Source organism: Cicer arietinum, chromosome 5, assembly GCF_000331145.2.
Source record: "Cicer arietinum cultivar CDC Frontier isolate Library 1 chromosome 5, Cicar.CDCFrontier_v2.0, whole genome shotgun sequence".
Taxonomy (NCBI): Eukaryota; Viridiplantae; Streptophyta; class Magnoliopsida; order Fabales; family Fabaceae; genus Cicer; species Cicer arietinum.
Window position 1 is genome coordinate 36,251,245 of NC_021164.2, and position 12,239 is coordinate 36,263,483.

The 12,239-nt window shown below is 31.7% G+C and overlaps 1 pseudogene; it reads left to right on the top strand.

Moving 5' to 3' along the window:
• The window catches only part of LOC101512394 (eukaryotic initiation factor 4A-8-like), a 10,931-nt pseudogene extending 4,852 nt beyond the window's left edge, over positions 1-6,079 (top strand).
• The last annotated feature ends 6,160 nt before the right edge of the window (positions 6,080-12,239 follow it).

Genomic DNA, 12,239 nt, shown 5'->3' on the forward strand with positions numbered 1-12,239 from the left:
CCAGAACATTCTGCAGAAGAGAGAAACATTCTCCAGAAAAGCAGAACATTCTGCAGAAGAGCAAAACATTCTACAGAAAAGCAGTACCAGAACATTCTGCAAAAGAGAGAAACATTCTCCAGAAAAGCAGAACATTCTGCAGAAGAGCAAAACATTCTACAGAAGAGCACTGCCAGAACATTCTGCAGAAGAGAGAAACATTCTCCAGAAAAGCAGAACATTCTGCATAAGAGCATAACATTCTACAGAAGAGCAGAACATTTTGTAGAAGAGCTGAACATTATGCAGAAGAGTAGAACTTTCTGCAGAAGAGCAGAACATTCTGCAGAAAATCAGAACATTCTCCAGAACGCTCTTGACAGTTTATATGCAACATTCAATCAAGTCTAATGTTTTCTATTAAGATGATATGGTTGAAAAAACATCAACAACTTCTAAATGAGTTTGAACCATTTAGTTTTCGGCACTCCTACACATATCTCATTATTGACATTTCCTCCAAAAACGTCTCATGATCAAATTATTGGAAGAACTAAATTGGAATGATATGGTGCCAAAGTTGCTTCTATTGGAGTCTTGATGAAAGTCAGCCATCAGATCAAAGGAATAGTGACAAGTTTGAATATTAACTAATTTTAAATAACCAAGAACGTTCTTCGTTTTCTGGTTAAAACCAAGAACGTTCTCCGTTTTCTGTTTTCACATCCAAGGTCAATCTTGAGTTATTTTCTTAAGTTTTTAACATGAATTTTTAAAAGGTGCATTTACAATTCAAACCCCCCTTTCTTGTAAATTGATATTGTTACTTCAATTGGCATCAGAGCTCGGTCTCTAAAATTTGAACACCTAACAAGTGTTGGAGAAAAAGATCTAGAAGAAAAATGTCAAAAAAGATGTACATTGCTGAAGGAGTGTCATTATACCGACCACCTTACTTTGGAGGCACAGACTACTATTTTTGGAAAAGCAAAATACAGTTGTTCTTGAAATCTCAAGATACAGGAATGTGGTGCATCATTACAGATGGAAATTTCATACCAAGAGTCAACCAAAATGATTCAACCTCTACTAAAAAGAAAGAAGCAGATTGGACAACAGAAGAAAAATCTAAGGTACTTCTAAACTCAAAAGCTCAATTATTCTTATCGTGTGCTTTGAGTAGGGAAGAAAATGAAAGAGTAGATGAATGCACATCTGCAAAAGAAGTATTGGATACACTGCAAACTCATCATGAAGGAACAAGCCATTTCAAAGAAACAAGGATAGACATTGGCATAAGGAAATTCGAACTGTTCGAAATGCAAGAAGGAGAAACTATTGATGAAATGTACTCAAGGTTCAAACCAATAGTAAATGAAATGCGTTCTCTTGGGAAAGCTTACACAGTTCAAGAAAGAGTAAGAAAAATCATGAGGTGTCTTGCAATCATATGGAGACCAATGGTAACAGCTATAAGCCAAGCCAAGAATCTTGAATTACTTCCCCTAGAAGAATTAGTTGGAACACTACGAGCACATGAAGTGCTACTACAAGAAGACAAGCCAATAAAAAAGGGCAAAGCAATAGCTTTGAAAACATCTCAAGAAAGTCCAGATGAGGACTCAGAAGAAATCGAACAAGAAGATGTTGATGAAGAAATAGTTCGTCTTACAAAAAAGATACACAGAATGGTAAGAAGAAGGGATCATATCAAAAAAGGATTTTCAAATCAAAAAGAAAACTTCAAAATAAAGGTAGACAAAAGTCAAATCACATGCTTTGGATTCAATAAACAAGGACATTGTAAAACTGAATGTCCCTTGAACAAAAGAGCACCAAAGAAATTTCCTTTCAAGAAAAACTCCATGACGGTGAACTGGGATGATTATGATGAAACAGAAACAGAGGAACCTGAAGAAGCTACCTTATGTTTAATGGCAGATACTAAAGACAAGGAGGTAATAAATTATGAATCATGTCTTTTATGTGAACAAATTGAAAAAGATTTTGATAGCTTACTTAATGATTCAAATCTGCTTGTTCAAAAATGTAGCTCTTTAAATGATCAATTTTAAAAAGAAAAAAGGGAAAAAGAGAAAGCTCATGTTATGATTGATGAACTAAAAAATATCATTCAGAACATGCAGGAATCTCATTTTAAGGAAACTAATGAATCTGAAAATCAAGAACGTTCTGCAACGAAAATGGAGAATGTTCTCCTTAAAACTGAAAATGAACTTCTTAGAAGTGACTTGTCAAATTTTATTAAAGCTACTGAAACTTTCCAAAAAATCATGGGATCTCAAGTGGGAATATTTGATAAAGCTGGTCTTGGTTTTGATAAAACATAAAAAAAAAAAAATATGAAAACTTTTTTGTTTCGGAAAGAAAAGAGGATAAATGCAAAACCAAATGCTCATATTGTAAGAAAGTTGGACATTTGGAATTTGCTTGCTACTTTAAGAAAAGAGATCAAAATATTAAAAGCAAAAGGTTTTTTAAAAGGGAAGATCGCTTTTGCAAATATAGCTGAACCAGTTTTGAAAAATCTGCAAAAAGGAGAACGTTCTCCATGTTGTTCTCAAAACGGAGAAAGTTCCAAAACGAAAGCTGAACCTTCTACAAAAAATCTGGGAAAAAGGGAACGATCTGGAATTTCAGCAAAATCAATTTTAAATCCGTGTAAAACTCAGATTTTGAAACCTTATCGAAGATCAACAACAAAGTATTCCTATTATTCCAAAAAATAGTCACTTTGAATCAACTTGTTATTTTAAAAAGAGATCAAGTTTTAAAAAATCTTCTAAAAGAAGATATACTAACCATCAAGGACCCAAACAAATATAGGTACCAAAATCATTACTAACTTGTGATGTAGGAACACCATCCAACAATCACGATAGAACATTGATACATGGACAAGGCATGCTCAAGACACATGAATGGAAAAGTATGATGCCTCCTGTCATTACAAAAATTTGGAGTTCCTTTAACCTTTGGAAACATTAAAACAAAGGAGATGAAGAAGAAGAATATTCTGCACAGCAACAACATAATGCTTTCCAGGAAACCGAAATTAATAATCAGTCTCTATTTCATTCTTCTCTTAAAATCTGGAGAACGATAAAGGCAAAATCTAAGAGAATGATCAATTTAAGCAAAAAGGTTCATTCTGGAAGCAGTACCAGAACATTCTGCAGAAGAGAGAAACATTCTCCAGAAAAACAGAACATTCTGCAAAAGAGCAAAACATTCTACAGAAGAGCACTGCCAGAACGTTCTATAGAAGAGAGAAACATTCTCCATAAAAGCAGAACATTCTGCATAAGAGCATAACATTCTACAGAAGAGCAGAACATTCTGTAGAAGAGCAGAACATTATGCAGAAGAGTAGAACTTTTTGCAGAAGAGCAGAACATTCTGCAGAAAATCAGAACGTTCTCCAGAACGCTCTTGACAGTTTATATGCAACATTCAATCAAGTCTAATGTTTTCTATTAAGATGATATGGTTGAAAAAACATTAACAACTTTTAAATGAGTTTGAACCATTTAGTTTTCGGCACTCCTACACATATCTCATTATTGACATTTCCTCCAAAAACGTCTCATGATCAAATTATTGGAAGAACTAAATTGGAATGATATGGTGCCAAAGTTGCTTCTATTGGAGTCTTGATGAAAGTCAGTCATCAGATCAAAGGAATAGTAACAAGTTTGAATGGTGGTCCTTTAGGAGAAGCACATATTCAAATTGTCCTCTAGTCTAATTCAAATGCTTCTTTGGATCTTATCAAGGTATATTCTGATCATGATTACTATTTAATTCATTCATGGAAATCAAATCATTTTCTACAAATTCTTCTTTTTATGTCCTTAAATTCATTTTTTATGTGAACAAATCTCTTTGACTATTTTTTATAAATACAAATTTTTTTAGCATAAAAAGATTTTGTAAAGAGAGATTTATACTTGACATGATATCACATTCATTTTGCTTCCTTTGCGCTCATTATCATGGTCAAATTAAAATATTGTCTGTTGTGAAAGAAGGTAAAATAGCAAAGAGACATCTTGCTTGTGTTTTGGAACTTTGAAATTTTAAAGGATATCAATTTCAAAATATTAAGGGGGACTTTTTTAGAAAATGTTACTTTTCTTAAAACTGGAAATCTACTCATTGTTTTCTATGTGTAGTATACATTTCCTTTGTATTCCCCAATCTTTTTGTGTCGACAAAGGGGGATAATTTTTTAGATTTTATGTTTAGATTTTATGTTAGTTCAAAAATATGAAGCATACTCTGAGGGGGAGTTTTTAAGCTCTCTTTGATTAAAATTAGAATCAGAATTAAAATCTAAATTAACATGTTTGTCATCATCAAAAAGGGGAGATTGTTGAGACAAAATCTCAATTTAATGTTTTGATAAAAACAAACAAAAAGTTAATTAAGAAAGTTAATTATGATTCTAAAAAGTTATGTTAAAATAACATGTGCTTTTGAGTGAATTTAATTAAAACAAAGAAAACAACAACAAGAACATATCTAATCAAGAGCATTAAGCAAAACAAAGAAAACAACAACAAGAACATTAAAACAGAGAAAGATCTCCAGCTTCAAAAAAGTTCATCACAGCATGTTGATCAAACTTTTTCTACCTCTTTAACAAAGAGTCTACCCTGGAAATTTGTTCATATCTAATCAGTACATGGCAAGGAACAAGTAGGATTCATCCAAGCTCAAAGAGGCTATTTGATCTCAAAAATAAAAGGACTCAAAGACAGACAAAAGTCACGACAGTTTGCAAACTCCAAAAATCAAATGTCAAGAAAGTTCGATCAATCTTGACATATGACAAGACAATTGCAAAGGAAATCCAGAATGATTAAAACGGGAACTCCAGAATGATTATTGAAGCTCAAGAATGTTCAAACTGACAAACCAAGAACGTTAATCATTCTTCGTTTTCTACACAATAACACCAGCACTGCATCTCCTCTGAAATAGCCTGTAATTCCTCTCCAAACATCTCTAGCTACACTCAAGACTCAAGACAGAGAATGTACCATCCAAGATCAATGAAGAAACGTCAAGAGTACTTTCTAAAAAAGGACAGAACTGCTTTAAATGCTAAACCAATAAAGTCAAAAAGCTATTTCAAAGAAGGATTATTTTTATTCTGAAATAATGTTTCAGTCAAAAAGCACAGCCTCTCCAACAGCTCTTTTGTACCTTCATCCAGTGCATCTACAGCCTATAAATAGAATGCCAATATCCAGAATCAAGGAAAGAAATTCAAGTGCTAAGAAATCCATAAATCAATCACATACATACTTGAAATTCTGCAAAACAGAGGCAATCATACATTCTGCTTTTTGCGAAACAACTGCTGATTCATATTCATATATTAGTTTGCGCAATTATCATTAGATCCTTTGTAAAGAATCTATTTTCAAACAAGAGTTGAGAAATCTCATATTTTGACAAAAAACAATCCAATTGTAAAAACTCAAACTATAAGAGTTTGTTTATAGTTTGTTTAAGATTACATCCTATCAAGGTTAGATAGGTATTGTTGTTACTTTCTGGGTGGAAAGTAATAGAGATTGAAACAGATCAAGGCTGATCTGAACTAGGTGCTGTAAAATCAAGAAGGTTCTTTGTTTTAAACACTTAGTGGAAAATCTCACGGTTGTGAGGATTGGACATAACCCGAGTTGGGTGAACCAGGATATATCGTTGTGTGGTATCTCTTCCCTTATCTATTTACTTTCAATTTGATTGATTATCAAGTTAATTACATAAATTGAATTACTAATTTTAACTAACCAAGAACGTTCTCCGTTTTCTGGTTAAAATCAATAACGTTCTCTGTTTTCTGTTTTCACAACCAAGGTCAATCTTGAGTTATTTTCTTAAGTTTTTAACAGGAATTTTTAAAAGGTGCATTTACAATTCAAACCCCCCTTTCTTGTAAATTGACATTGTTACTTCAATGTGAGCTCTTGGCGATTTCCTTGGTGTTAAGGTTCATGCTTGTGTTGGTGGGACAAGTATTCGTGAGGATCAACGTATTCTCTCTGCTGCTTGTTTGTTATGATCAATATTAAGGAGTTGATTTTGGTTTGGTTCACATGCTTTCAATTGTTGTGGTTCTTTGCTGATTTGGTTGGTAATTTAGTTGTTCGTCTCTCCTATCTCTTTGGTTGCTTTCTTCTGTGTTGTCGCTCTCTCTATTGCTTCTTCTGTTTGATTGCTCCTCTCTCTAGTGATTTTGCTTTGTTGCTTCTCTCCATATTGATTGTTCTATTTGTTCGCTCTTCTCTCATGTGGTTCATCTATTTGGTTGCTTCTCTCTTTTTTTAGTTTGGTTTGGTGTAGTTTGGTTTGATTTAGTTTGGTTTGATATGATTTAGTTTGGTTTGATATGATTTAGTTTTGTTTGGTTTTATTTGGTTTGGTTAGTTTTGATATGGTTGTTGCTCCTTTTTTTTTTATTGCTCCTTTTTCGGTTTGATTTTTTGTTGGCTTGGTTCTTCTCTTGATTGTGACTATTTGATATGATTTCTTGTTGGTTTGGTTTCTCTCTTTATTGTGATTGTTTGGTATAGCTAATGATCCTCTCTTTGGCTTCTGCTTTTTCTTTTGTTGCTTCTCTCTTTGTTGGTTCTTCTCTTTGATTGTTGCTTCTTCTTTGGTGTCATCCCTATTGTCCCCCCGGCTGTCCAACCACCTCCGGCGATTGTTGATCCTCCTCGTTACCCCTCTCGTCAACTTTGTCTGAGCTCTCTTCCTATAAAGAGGCTCTTCTTGATCCTCTTTGGCAGCAGGCTATGGCAGAAGAACTATCTGCATTGCACAAAACCAATACTTGGGAATTAGTACCTCTTCCTCTTGGAAAACATGCTATTGGTTCTCGTTGGGTATACAAGATCAAAACTAAGTCTGATGGGTCAATTGAGTCCTACAAAGCATGTCTTGTTGCTAAGGGTTTCTCTCAACACTATGGTATGAATCATGAAGAAACTTTTGCTCCTGTAGCCAAGATGACCAGTATTCGTACTCTTCTTCTTTACAGATTGCTAATTTTTTCACAAAGATACATTCCATTAAACGTTTTCGTTTTTTAGTTGACAAACTCTCGATACTCTATGTTAATGCATCGTGAGTTTGAGGGGAGATGTTAGATAATGTTATTATAAATTAGTAGTAAGGGTATTTTAGACATTTCTATTCTTTTATATATATACTTATTGTAACCCTATTAACTTAAGTGTTGGTTCATTCTATGTTATGAAACCCTGGAGTTGTTGTCTCTTTTCTTCCTCTTCACATTGTTAATAACAATATCTAGTTTCATTTTTTAGATTTAATAACCAATCATTTCGTAATTATTTCAAAAGCTGAGGTTTTTCAAAAGTAATCTCCACATATAAGGCATAGCCTACCTTTCCACCACAATGTCACCGTATAATCATCTTGAAATATCCATGTCCATGAGAATCGGTGCAGTGTCCTAAGTATTCGTGCAAAGTGTCCTAAGTGTCCTAAAAGGTATTTCAATGACATTTGCAAGTTCAATAAATGTTTTGGGTGCCAATATTCTTGAGGAAGATCCATGAGGCATATCCAAACCTGGAGATGTGTATAATGTTGGTTACAAGGATTGAAGTTCGTAGGCCATTGATATTATTTTTCTCATGTCCTCCATAGAAGATAATTGAAACTAGAAGAAGAAACTTCTCCCCAACGAGATTAGTTTCCATGATAACAATAACTTCTACTTAAAGCACATGATTTGAAAAGTTGATATCCTTTATTTTAACTAACAATGTCTACCATGTCTTAAGAAGTCTAGCACATGTGACAAGAAGTCTAACCCCAAGTGATTGTTGTCTGTCCCATAATATCAATTTTTATTTAGTAAAAGATTATTTTAGTCTTTGAATGTGTGGCATACTATCATTGTGTATGAATGTATTGAAATTATAAATACATTTTCAGTATAATTTTTGTTAGTAATGTTATCATTAAGTTTAAGTTGACTAACTAACAAAACACATTTGTTTATTAAACTAACTACACGTATATTCAAGCACCAAATTACTCTATTCAATTTTTTTTTCTATTTTAACTCTACTCAATTTTTAGATTAAATTAATATTTTAACCTCTTAACTTATTTTTTTAGTTTCACTTTAGTCATTTAATTATCTTTTGTTTCGTTTTGGTCCCTTAATTATATTTTTGATAATCAAATTGATCATTTTTGTTAATTTATGTTAAAATATATAAGTTTTGTTATCTCCTTTATCCCACCTATTTTTAAACTCATAAACTCTTTTTTTTTTTTAAGTCATTAAATTTATGATCTTCAAACCTATAAACTATCAAATCCATAACTTATAAATTCAAATCCACGACATTTGAAACGTAGAAAATGAAAAATCTCTAAATCTATTATTGTTCTTTAAAATATCATAATTAATTGTCGCACATTAAGATATATATATTTTCTAAATTTAATTAAATTAATTATATATTTGAATTATATCTAAATAATATTGAAATAATGTAATGAAAAATAAATTTAAAAATGTTTAGAAATCGATAAAAATAAATTAATTAACAAAAACTCGTGTGAAATAAATTGTTTGTGGGAAATTTTTATGTTTCAAATCTCAATGTATGACAGGTTAAAAAAAAAAAACATCTTACATGTTTGCATTTCTTATGTACATAAAAGATTGGAGCAATGTATAATCACTATGAGATAATACAATAACAAAATTAAAATATATATTTATTATAATTACAAAATTTTCCATTAATAAAATGAAAAATGTCCGTCTTTTTCTTCATTTCAAAAATTAGAAATTACAAAATAAAAGTACTTTAAACTATTTTGCTTTTTTAGTCCCCGAAATCAGAAAACAAAAACTAGTTTGCAAAACTGTTATTTATAAAATGGTTAACCAAATAAATTTTTCTATTTTTAAATTTTTGAAAATGAAAAAATAGTTTTAGAAAAGACAATCAAATATGCCATTAGTGTGTGAATATATATAATATAACACTTAATATTTATTAAAAATAATGTAGGGAAAATAGAGTTTTTTGTTGTGTGTATAAAAAGCATAAGTATATCAATAGGGAAAATAAAGTTTTTTGTTATGTATATAAAAAGCATAAGTATATCAATTTAAAATGTGTCTATGTAAACTTTAATGTAAAAGATATTCTCAAAATATAATTTTAATCTTATTATAAGAATCAAATAAATAAATAAATATGGTAGAAATTAATGCAAGTAATACTAAAATTGATATTCAACAAAATAAAGTTACACTTTCTTTACCTTCCTTCACACAGAACAAATAAGTCCTTGTCTCAAAAACAATCATTTCTATACGAGTTACATTCCTTCCTTCACACAGAACAAAACAGTTGCTCGATTCTGAAACAGAATCATTTCTTAATCATCACACATTATGAAACAGAATCATTTCTTAATCATCACAAATATGATCATTTTTATTCTTAACTGGAAATGACTAAATAGCCCTTGTTATTTTGACCAACTGCATTAAATGTGTTGTATCCAAATAAACAAAATAATGTGTTAAAAGCTTTGCCTCCCTTCATATGTTTGATGAAAAAAATCAGAGATTTCTAGATTTATGAGTTTAAAGATGAATGAAATGGCAAAAGTTTAATTTTTTAACAAAAGTTAATGTAAATGTCCAATTTAATTAACAAAAATATAGTTAAAAAAATTAAGAAATTAAAATAAAATCAGAAAATAAATTAAGAACATAAATAGTAAACACTATTTTTATCATTCTTCAGTCTGTCCCTCAGCTGAACTGAGCTAACCACTTAGCAATGTCTTCCTTCGTTGCCAAACTCTCCTCCCTACCCTTTTCTCTCTCCGTTCGCTCATCATCATCACAAGGTACCTACCCTTCTTCTTTTTCTTATCATGCAATTGCAATCACTTCTCTTTTCTCATATCATACTTCATTCTTCTTCTTCCTTTGGAATCAGATTCCACTTTAAAACAAGACACGTCAGGTGTCCGTGTTAGTGTCCATAGATTTTGAGAATCTTCGAGTGCTTGTTGTGGTTACGTTTTTAGAGTTGAAACTTATCATTTTGTTATGGCGATAAACAAGAGCTGATGTCAATGATTTATTGAGGTTTTGGACTGGTCCAGAGTTTAATTGGAATTTAAGGTTTTCTTTACTTATACAATGCAATTGTGTTTGGAAATGTCCCTCACTTCCAACTAATTTCCTAATTAAATTATTTATGCATTTATGTCCTAACCTTAATACCCTTGCGCTTGTTGAGGTGTGTGAATCTGTAAATTAATACTGCTTAATATATTTACATCTTTCAATTGCATGTAGAAACAAATTCATTATGCAAATAAAATTATTGATTCATTTAGAAAAGATCTTTTATTTTTTTAAAAAGCTTTCAATGAAATGGATCAAGATTACGAAACACATGGAGGTTCTGTCTAAGGTGTTGTAGTATCTTAATATAATGTGAAGGAAAGTGCCACCAATACTCGCTTTTAACACTTTCTTTCCAACACTCACTCTCTTATGAAGTGAAATTCATGTAGTTCCCGTCACTTTAGTGGGACCCAGTCCCAAAATGGTAGGACCTACATAATTTCAACCAATAAGAGATAGTGTTGAAATGAGAGTTAGTGTTGCTATCACTCCTCTAATGTGAAACATCACAAGGAAATGACAATTAATGGCATTTTAACTTTTGCCTTTGATTACTCATGTTTGTACTCTTATTTTTCAGGTTATTGTTCATATATTAGAATTCAGGAGATGCCTAATGACATAAACTTTTTATTTTTATGATAAGAGAGTATTGAGGATGTTTTCTATGAAATTCAATTGTTTTTGCATTCTGTCCGAGTTGACGCACTAAAGTGGTCACATTTTTTGACATTGCCTAAGAGCATCTAGTCCTTCAATAGAGTTTTTCGTTGTTTTCAATTTGTTCCTTGTTCAAAACAACCTTTATATATTCATACTATGGTTGTTTGAGTTTTCATTATTGACAGGCTGCAAGTGTCAAGCGTCTTCTTTTCTGTGGCGTCGGTTGCCAGGTGCAAGGTATGACTACTGTAAAGATATATTCTTTGCTAGTTTGCTGTTACTTTCTCCACTGCGACTCGTTATGTTGTAATGCAAAATAATTTCTTCAATTGCAGCACTAAGATCTGTAGAGCACCACTTGACTTTGGATAAGCTGTATGTTTTAGACACAAATTGTGGTATGTTTTAGAATGTTGTGCATTTCTTTTGTTAGCTATAAATCCTTTTGTTTTTTTTTACTATTTTGAATATATTGGACTAATTCTAAAATTATTATTTCACAGCGGACAATGGACCAAGGAAGGACTTAATAAGTTTCTAAATGCTGCAAGCGATTCACCTGAAACAGTTCTTCATTATGAATTTATGAAAGATTACAAGGTTCTCTTTTGAAAAAATATGTTTTATTTAATGTGGAAGAAAGTTTCTCTCCTCAATATTTTAAAAACAGGACCGATGATCAAACCAGTGAGACCTCCGAATCATCATTTGATTGCTAAAAAAAAGAATACAAATTACTAATCTAGTGCATGTTTTAAAATTTTTATCAAAGTAGTGCAAGTGGTATATCTAGGAACAATTCCTATTGAACCTGAAAGATCTTATTACTAATGAAAACTCGAAGAACATTACGGAAAATATTAAACAAAATCTCGCTGCCGAGTGAACCACCAATTTTCAAAGCCATATCATTAGTACACGTGTTTTGGTTAACAATTATTTTACATTAGTTGTGCCATTTTTTCATGTTGAAAAAACTGTCCTTTTATTAGACAGCGTAAAAAATTTCGGGACTCACTACGCGAAAAAACGCATTTTACAGCGCTTTTTTTAAGCCATTTACAGCGTTTTTTCAAAAAAATAAGCGCTGTGGAATCGAGCGTTGTAAATGATACAACAGCGCTTTTAAAAAAGCGCTATAAAACATGTAAATACAACGCGCGCTTGTTATGCACATTTTACAGCGCTTCTTCACAAAAAAGCGCTGTAATATGCACCCCATTATATGAGTTATGGGTCTGCTTTTAGAGCGCTTTTTAACACAAGCGCTGTAAAATGCACACCCATAATTTCATATTATGGTCTGCATTTTACAGCGCTTTCTCAAAAAAGCGCTGTAAAATGCCCACCCATA